General features: G+C 49.4%; 1 protein-coding gene across 1 annotated transcript in view; it reads right to left on the reverse strand.

Annotated features, from left to right (window-relative positions):
* The window catches only part of ROR2 (ROR family WNT receptor 2), a 216,460-nt gene extending 216,034 nt beyond the window's left edge, over positions 1-426 (reverse strand). The window contains exon 1 of the mRNA XM_089316087.1: positions 242-426. The gene's annotated coding sequence lies outside the window, so the exon portion shown is untranslated. The remainder of the gene's footprint in view (positions 1-241) is intronic.
* Between the last annotated feature and the right edge of the window lie 8,995 nt (positions 427-9,421).

Below are 9,421 nucleotides of genomic sequence, written 5' to 3' on the forward strand. Positions count from 1 at the left end.
AGGCAGGGTCCCCGGCTCGCCCGCCCCGATGGGCAGAGCGAGGCCGGCGCCGGCGCCCCCTGCCGGAGAGACAGCGGGCGGCGGGTGGGGCGCCCGAGACGCGGGGCGCAGGGGCCGCCTCTCCCTCCCCAGCCTGCGCTTAGGGTCGCTGGCACACAGGGTGTGTCCTTGGGGAGCGTCCAGGTGGACCTCGCCGGGGCTGCCCACGCCGCAGAGGCTCCCGTAAACAGTCACCACCCACCTTCTGGACAGCCGGGACACCTAGGGGACCTTAGATCACAAGGGACAGCGTGCGCCTCCAGCCTCCACCCGGTCCCAGAAGACGGCGGTGCCGCAGGAACCGGAGACGCGCCAGGTTGTCACTGCCGGCGCCCTGCCATGCCCGTGGCGACAACCGTGTCCCTCCAGACTGCTCGGGACTGCTGGCAGTGGGACCGCGTGGAGGCAGCCCGCGGGAGTGCGATGCTATCTGAAGCCACCGCGGCTCTGGGTTTATGTTAAAAGCAAATTGTGTAATTTTACCCATTAAAGGCAGAACGCTATTTGTTCTCAGCAGAGCCCCAGAACATGCAGAAGTAATTTGCCTCACTTGTAAAAGACGTTTTGAACGCAATTCAAACAGCGTTTTTTCTTGCTTATTCTCGGCACATGCAAGGCTCTGGATCTGGAAGGCCTGACCCTCTTGTTTGTAAGCGAGGAATTTTCTTTGTCTTACCTCTCTGGGGGGACAGGATTTGGATTCTCCAGTATCTGGATTGTTTGTTTTGTGAGATTTATCTTTTAACTGATTAGCAAGCGGTTTGTTTGGTGTTTGTGCTACGGCACCATTCCCTGTTAATTGGGGAGAATTAAGGAAAATCCTGGCCTTGGCGGAAGCCTCAGAGCTGCCCCCCTTCCACCCCTAACCCCACACCAGCAAATTTTTTTTGCCTTCCCAGTGCCTCTGACAGCACAGAAGACCAAAGTCCTCTTGCTATGGTGAGCTGACAAACCCTGTGTGCCCTGTTTGTACCAGGGGGACGTGGCACCCGGTTCTCCTCCCTCACCCACAGGAGGGGTTGCTGCAAATGTGGGGGCTTCCTCATGATGCACCTTCACGGACCCCCGCCCCGAGCCCCACGGCCAGCCCAGCCTCCTGCCCTCGCTGGTGCCAGTCTGCGAGGGGGGCCGCCCTCTGGGGTGTTGGCTGAGGACGGCCATGTGTTTCTGTTTGGGTTTTTCCTCCTTTCACCCTCCCTGGGGAGCCCTTAAGGAGCTTTTAGAGTGAGTCAGGTTGTAAGAGTCAGTCCTGAAGCACTTCGTTGCAAACCTGTCCCTTCTGGATCTGGTGAAAACCAGACGGGGATTGCAGAGATGGACTCTGGGGGCTCCATCCTGAAAAACGGGTCACCCTAAGGCAAGGCTGTGTCCTCTCCCTGCGACTGTGCACCTTGGAACAGGAGGCGTCTCTTGCCCTCCAGGCTGCACGGCTGGGGGTGCAGTTCCAGAACCCGATCCTCGGTCACTCCGCCATCCATTTGTGTGTGACCTTCAGGAAAATGACCTGTGGGCTCCCCTGCAGGCTGTTTCATGTGACTCCGAACCCACTAACCTGCCCCCAAAGTTTAACCCGCTGCGGCACAGCGGTTTAAAGCCCCAGCCTACAGCACCGGCATCCCCTATAGGTGCTGCTTCGAGTCTCGGCTGCTCCACCGCGGATCCAGCTCCCTGCTAATGCTCCTAGGAAAGCAATGGAAGATGACCCAAGTGCTTGGGCCCTGCACCCAAGTGGAAACCCCAAAAAAGCTGCTGGCTCCCGGCTTCGGAGCGGCTCAGCTCCAGCCCTGTGGCCTTTAGGGAATAACCAGCAGATAGAGGTCTTCTCTCTCTGTGTCACTACCTCTCTCTGTACCTCTTTCTAATAAATAAATAAAATCTTTTTAAAAAAATAATTTAAACAACAACCTATATTTTCCTGACCATTTCTTGGGTGGAAGTTAGGAACGTGGATTGTATCCGGGCCGGCACTGTAGTCTAGCAGGTTAACCTGCCATCTTCAACACTGGCCTCTCATATGGGTACCAGTTCTAGTCCTGGTTGCTTCATTTCCAATGGGCCTGGGAAAGCAGCAGAAGATGGCCCAAGTCCTTGTGCCCCTGCACCCACGTGGGAGACCCAGAGGAAGCTCCCCATTTCAGCCTGGCCCAGCCTTGGCTATTGCAACCATTTGGGGAATGAACCAGCAGATGGAAGATTCTCTCTCTCTCTCTCTCCCCCCTCCTTTCCTTTCTCTAAGAAAAGGAACTGGAACTGAAGGTTGGAACTGAGGATTAAACACAGTAAGAAAAAAATTGGCACTTTCCCAGTAGTTAGCAGAATATGACTTCCCACCTGTTTTAGTTACCAGTTACTGCATAACAAATAACTTACAAATGGAATAGCTTAAACAGTATGCTTTCCTGATTTCACCTAGGTTTTCTTAGGGTGTGGAGAATTCTGGAGGGGCTTAGTTATGTGGTACTGGCTCAGGTCTCCCAGCAGGCAGCAGGAAGTTGCCCACCAGGGCTGAGGTCATCTAAAGTCACAGCAGGGCTGGAGGGTGCTCCTAAGACAGATCCCTCAGATGCGGGGCAGGAAATCTTATCTAGCCTCCTGGCTCCTTGGGTAACCTCACATAGCAGCTAGCGCCCCCTAGAGGGAGTGATGCTAAAGAGGTCCTGCAAGAAGCCTTGGTGTCTCTTAGAAACTAGCCCTGGAAGTCACACACGGCCATTTCTACAGTGGCCTAATGGTTGCAGGGCAGGGGGCTTTTTCATTGCAGAAGGGAACTAGACAAATCATGTACACTGGGAGGTAGGAGTTACCGGAGGCTGATGGCCCCACCACCAGGTGAGAGAGAGCCCTACTGATTCTCATGATAGCAAGCCCAGAGGAAGAGGAAATAAGTCCACTTTGTGCTAGCAAAAGTGACAGGAAGAAGCTGCGCACCCTTTGCAAGCTGTAAGAAGGGACAGAGGAGTTTGCAATGTGTGGCTTAATTTGCGTTTTCCTGATTAACAGTAATGTTGCAAGAGTACATACATTCTTTTTTTTAAAAAAGACTTTTATTTATTTGTTTGAGAGGTAGAGTTACAGACAGTGAGAGGGAGAGATAGAGAGAGAGGTCTTCCTTCTGTTGGTTCACTCCCCAGGTGACCGCAACAGCCAGAGCTGCACCGATCCGATGCCAGGAGCCAGGAGTGTCTTCCTGGTCTCCCACGTGGTTGCAGGGACACAAGCGCTTAGGCCATCTTATACTACTTTCCCAGGCCACAGCAGAGAGCTGGATTGGAAGAGGAACAGCCGGGACTAGAACCGGCACCCATATGGGATGCCACACCGCAGGCGGAGGATTAACCTACTGTGCCATGCTGCCGGCCCCAAGCGTACATACTTTCTTTCTCATGCTCATTGGCCATTTATATATCGTATTCTGTGCAATGTCTGTTTACATCTTTTTGCTCAGTTTTTAACTGGGTTGCATGTCTCCTTGTTTTTGAGGTTCAAGAGCTCTTTATGTGTTCTGGATAGCAGCTCATTCTGTAACAATATAGATACACATATCTTCTTCCAGTCTTCGGGCTTATCTTCCTCATTTATTATAACAATGTCTTTCCATAAGCAGATGCTTTTGATTCTGATGGAATCCAATTTGTCTTTTTTATTTTTCTTTTATGGCTAGAGCTTTTTAAGTCTCAATAAACGCTAGATCAGATAAAAATAGTAAGAATCTGGAGTAGCTGGACATACCAAACTCTGGTACACTGATGTGAGAAGTAGATGACTAATTCAAGCTTTCTATGGGAAATGCCTGCAAAAAAATAGATGCAGTGGGATTTTTCACTCGATCATTTCCTCCAATTAGGAAAATCTTCATGGGCTCCCCTAGCTGTGCGCTTGATGAAAATCCAAGTACAAACAAGGTACTGGACTGACTTTCCACACAAACAGGCTCCATTTCCCCTCCCCTCCCTCGCCAATCCGGATCCTTGAATCCACACAAACAGCAGGAGAGGGGCCCCTGGGACCCCAGACTACTAAGTCCAATGGACCTCTTCATTCTTCTCACTCGGTGTCTCTGCAGTGTTCCAAGCTGGTGGCTTTCACGGGCAACTCCTAAATTTGTTTCTCTAATCCCTGACCACCACACCTGTATTTTCAGCTATCTGCCTGGCATTTTCTCATGGCTCTCTCAATGGCACCTCAAATTCAAGTTGTCCAAATCAAGAATTCATGATCTACAATGTAGATCTTCCCTTCACTTGCCTTAAACATAGTCTTTCCTATGCTCCTTCCGTCACACAGTGAGGAAGCGGTGCCAAGCATCTTTCTGCCTGGAGCTTGCTCGGCCTGCTCCCCTCACTCCGGTAAGCTCTCCCATTCCTTGGAGGCCAATCCCTCCACAAGAGCCAGGCGGGCAGCGCCCAGCACTCCTGGAAGACACAGGGCACCCTTGTGTTACCTGTATTCTGCAGGCTTACTCGATTGGGTCTTTTTTCTCCTTTGGCTCTGAAATTCCATCAGGAAGGGGCTGGTGTGTCCCCAACAGTGTCTGACATACCTGTGTGGGGAGGGAAGGAGAAAGCCGACCAAAGCCAATCTATTGAACTCTGATTCAGAACAAGCCCGATCATTCTCTCATTTACCAGACCGCTTTCCCTTGAATGCATAGAATTCAAGAATTGAATTCAGTTGAATTCACAAGATGATGCTGGCAGTTTCTCCACTTCTCATTGATGTGGCTGAATGAACTTTTCTGTAGGGTTGCCCTGGGATTACATGTCCATCCAGAGCCATGGTGTTTTTGTAAAGTATATCTTATCCCAAACCACTGTTCCTGTGTAGAGCAGTCTAAGCTATTTAGGCCATCTTGTCTCAAAAAGTTCAAACTCAAGAATAATGAATCAAGGATTCCTGTTAACTACAGTACTCCAAACTTCAGAAGTTCATGAAGTTTAACAGTACTGGTCATAGGACCATAATTAAACAATTAAAAAATAGGCGTCAATGCAGTGGCATTGATGGTAAAGCCGCCACCTGCAGCACCAGCATCCCATATGGGTGCCAGTTGGAATCCGGGGCTGCCCCACTTCGGATCCAGCTGTCTGCTGATGGCCTGGGAATGCAATGGAAGACGGCCCAAATCCTCGGGCCCATACAACCACATGAGAAACCTGGAAGAAGCTCCTGGCTCCTGGGAAAGCAGTGGAGCATGGCCCAAGTCCTTGGGCCCCTACACCCACGTGGAAGACCCAGAAGAAGCTCCTGGATCCTGGCTTCGGATCGGTGCAGCTCTGGCCGTTGTGGCCAATTGGGGAGTGAAGCAGCGGATGAAAGACCTCTCTCTCTCTCTCTTTCTCTCTGCCTCTCCTTCTCTCTCTGTATAACTTTGACTTTCAAATAAATAAATAAATCTTCTTTAAAAAATGATTTATGTTAACAGCAAATGTAGACTCTCTGTCCACTATGGCTCCACAATCCCCAGTTTTCCTGGGCAGTGCTGAGATATCCAGCTATTCTTCCAACAAACACAGTCTCTGAAACACATAGAGAATTGTGGCTCTGCTGATTAAAGTCGCAGGATGCCTGAGATTTGCCTGGGTTTCTTTATATTCATCCCACTTGGTTTTGACGTGTGTCAGGGGTTGACGTGGGCTTCCCAAAAAGATGTGCGGGTCCTAACCCCAATTGCTGTGAATGCGACCTAATTTGCTGTGGGAGTTTTTGCAGATGCAGTCCTGTTATGACGAGGTCAGTAGAGTGAGACCTAATCCAGCCTGAGCTGGGTCCTTAAGAAATGGGGAACCCAAGAGACAGATGGGTGGCCGGCACTGCGGCTCACTAGGCTAATCCTCCGCCTGTGGCACCGGCACACCAGATTCTGTCCCGGTTGCTCCTCCTCCAGTCCAGCTCTCTGCTGTGGCCAGGGAGTGCAGTGGAGGATGGCCCAAGTGCTTGGGCCCTGCACCTGCATGGGAGATCAGGAGAAGCACCTGGCTCCTGGCTTCGGATAGGTGCAGCGTGCCGCGCGCCGGCTGTAGCAGCCATTTTGGGGGGTGAACCAATGGAAGGAAGTCCTTTCTCTCTGTCTGTCTCTCTCTCACTGTCTAACCCTGCCTGTCCAAAAAAAAGACAGATGGGTTGAGAGGGAAGACTCACACACAGGAGATGCCATGTGAAAATTTGAGTCACACAGCCTCAAAACCTAGAAAGTACCAGGAAAAGGAGAGGGAGAGTGTACTTGAGAGATTTTTCATGAGGATCTAACAAAACCTCCCAATAAACATACCTTGACCGTCTCCTTATTTTAGAATTATAATTTAGTTAAGGATGGAATTGAAGATTAAGTTACATACCTTCACCACTACAGATATGTGATTGCATTGTTTACTGGCATTTTTGCTGATGAGAAATTCACTATAAATCTGATAGCCATTCTTCAGTTCATGGTGATTTAAATTTTCTCTCTGACGGCTTGCAGGGTTTTCTCTTTACCTTTGAGATTCTATAGTTTTTCTATAATGCTTCCTAATATGAATTGATTTTTATTTATTCTCCAGTGTGTTTTGCACACCTTTTCAGTTTGAAGACTAGTATGTCACTTTCTGGAAATTTATTTTTTTTTAAAGATTCATTTTATTTATTTGAAAGACATAGTTACAGAGAGAGGTAGAGACAGAGAGAGAGGTCTTCCATCTGCTGGTTCACTCCCCAGATAGCTGCAACAGCCGGAGCTGCGCCAACCTGAAGCCAGGAGCCAGGAGCTTCTTCTGGGTCTCCCACGTGGGTGCAGGGGCCCAAGGACCTGGGCCATCTTTTACTGCCTCCCTAGGCCACAGCAGAGAGCTGGATCGGAAGAGGAGCAGCCGGGTCTTGAATCAGTGCTCATAAGGGATGCCGGCGACTCAGGCCAGGGCATTAACCCGCTGCACCACAGCGCCAGCCCCGACTTTCTGGAAATTTCTTAGTCCTCACCATTGCCTCTCCCCCATTGTCTATTCTGAGAACATTTCTGGAAATCCTGTTTCACATGTCACACCTACACTTCATAACCTAGCTTTCCCACTGGACCCATCTGGAGCTCTCTGATCTGCATGTGTGTTCTGAGGGCTTTGCTCCTCTCTGCAAAGTCACTAATTCTCTTTTCAGCCCTATGACCCTTATCATTAAATTTTCTGTAATAAGTTTTTATTTCTATCATGATATTTATGGGCTGAGGAATCTTCTTTTTTTTATATTTATTTATTTATTTATCTGTTAATTTGAAAGGCAGAGATACAGAGAGGAAGGTGGAGAGAGAGAGAAAAGAGAGAGATCTTCCATCCACTGGTTCACTCCCCAAATGGCCACAATGGCAGGAGCTGAGCCGATCTAAAGCCAGGAGCCAGGAACTTCTTCTGGATCTCCCACATGGATGCAGGGACCCAAGCATTTGGAACCATCTTCTACTGCTTTCCCTGGCCATCAGCAGAGAACTAGATCAGAAGTGGAGCAGCCGGGACTCAAACTGGTGCCCATATGGGATGCCCACACTGCAGGCGGCAGCTCTACCCACTGCACCACAGCTCCAGCCTCTAGATTTATTATTTTTAAGGCCCTATATTTTTATAGCTGGCTGTTCTTGTCTCACGTCATGCTTTGCTTTATGAACTAGTTGTTTCTCTATATATCTGAACATTTCAAACATACTGATTTAATATCTTTGGCCCATTGCTTTATTCTCAAATTTCAATGCTGTCATTTGTTATGTCGGTAGACTTCTTCTCATGTTCTGGGTATTTGAATGTTATATTTCATTTATTTGAGATTGTAAGGTTTTCTTCCATAGCTTTTCCCTGCTTGTGTCCTGTGGGGTCGGTTTGAGGTTGCCTTATCCACAAAGCTCTCTGCAGGGCATCGGCCCACTCGGATCTTATCTCAGTGTTTTATGTTGGGTTTCTAACACATGGAGTTAGCAGAACATGTGCGTCTTACTGGGCACAGGGCACATAGAGTGAGTAGGTGGCTGTGTCTTCATCCAGAGCCAGGGATGGGTAAACTCAATAAGGCTCTCTTTCCAGGCCAGAGAGGAAGATATTCGGGGTCCATTCACCATCCAGAAGTGCTGCACTCACCACATCAAAGGCAGAGCAAAATGGATATCTTTTTACTTGATTATTGTTTCTAGCCCTTCCTTATATTCTTTAATAACCATGGTCTTTTAACTTTTTACTTGTTGAACTCCTTATTTATTGGAACATTAAGTCTTTAACCCAGGTCTCCCATGTAGGTGCAGGGGCCCAAGGACTTGGGCCATCTTCCACTGCTTTCCCAGGCCATAGCAGAGAGCTGGATTGGAAGAGGAGCAGCTGGGACATGAACCGGTGCCCATATGGGCAGGCAGAGGCTTAGCCCACATCGCCATAGCATTGGCCCTTTTGCCGTTGGTTCACCCTCCAATGGCCACTGCGGCCAGCGCACAGCGTTGATCCGATGGCAGGAGCCAGGTACTTATCCTGGTCTCCCATGGGGTGCAGGGCCCAAGCACTTGGGCCATCCTCCACTGCACTCCTGGGCCACAGCAGAGAGCTGGCCTGGAAGAGGGGCAACCAGGACAGAATCCGGCGCCCCGACCGGGACTAGAACCCAGTGTGCCGGCGCCGCTAGGCGGAGGATTAGCCTAGTGAGCTGCAGCACTGGCCCAGTGGTCTCTTTTCAATTTCACTTTTCCCCCTTCTTCTCCTCCATTAGATGTTGTCTAGGGGCTGGCTGTGGCTCGCTGCGTCCTGGTGGTGAGGATGGAGCAGGGAGAGTCCTCAGATCCATGCGGGAGCTGGCAGCCTCCCTGTGGGCTGGCTGCAGGCGTCCACTCCGTGGTCCATCAGGGCCTTTAGAGAGATGTGTCACAAGCTCCCTTTGGAGGCTGTGCCTCGGCCATGGGACTGCCACCTCCAGCAGGCTTTTCCTCCTGGACAAGGCTCTGACATTGCACAGACGTGCTGAGAGTTCCTTCTCTAGAGCATGTGGGAACTCCTCCTATGCTGCTACACAAAAATGTATGATTTATGCATCTCTTAGGGGTGCAGATTACACAGATGATGTATTATGCCACGAATCCCCACCCTGCTGCTGTCAGTATTTATTTGAAAGCCTGATGCCATATCATAAAAGTGATATGAACAGTAACAACTGAAATTTATGGGGACTGGTTGCAACAGCAAGATTGAGAACTTGTTGAAATAATAAAACACAAAGTGTTTTTCTTTTTAAGAAGAGAAAGAAGTTTATTATTCACATGGGATGGGAACTAAATCCTTCTTGATAAATCCTGATTTAACCGGTGTAGCCAAATAATATAAGATGCATACTATCCTCAAAGTTGATTGTACACTCATTCTAAACATTTTGTGAATTGCTGTACATA

The sequence above is a fragment of the Oryctolagus cuniculus genome, chromosome 1, assembly GCF_051225735.1.
Source record: "Oryctolagus cuniculus isolate XC-2025 breed Fujian yellow rabbit chromosome 1, ASM5122573v1, whole genome shotgun sequence".
In the NCBI taxonomy this organism is placed as follows: domain Eukaryota; kingdom Metazoa; phylum Chordata; class Mammalia; order Lagomorpha; family Leporidae; genus Oryctolagus; species Oryctolagus cuniculus.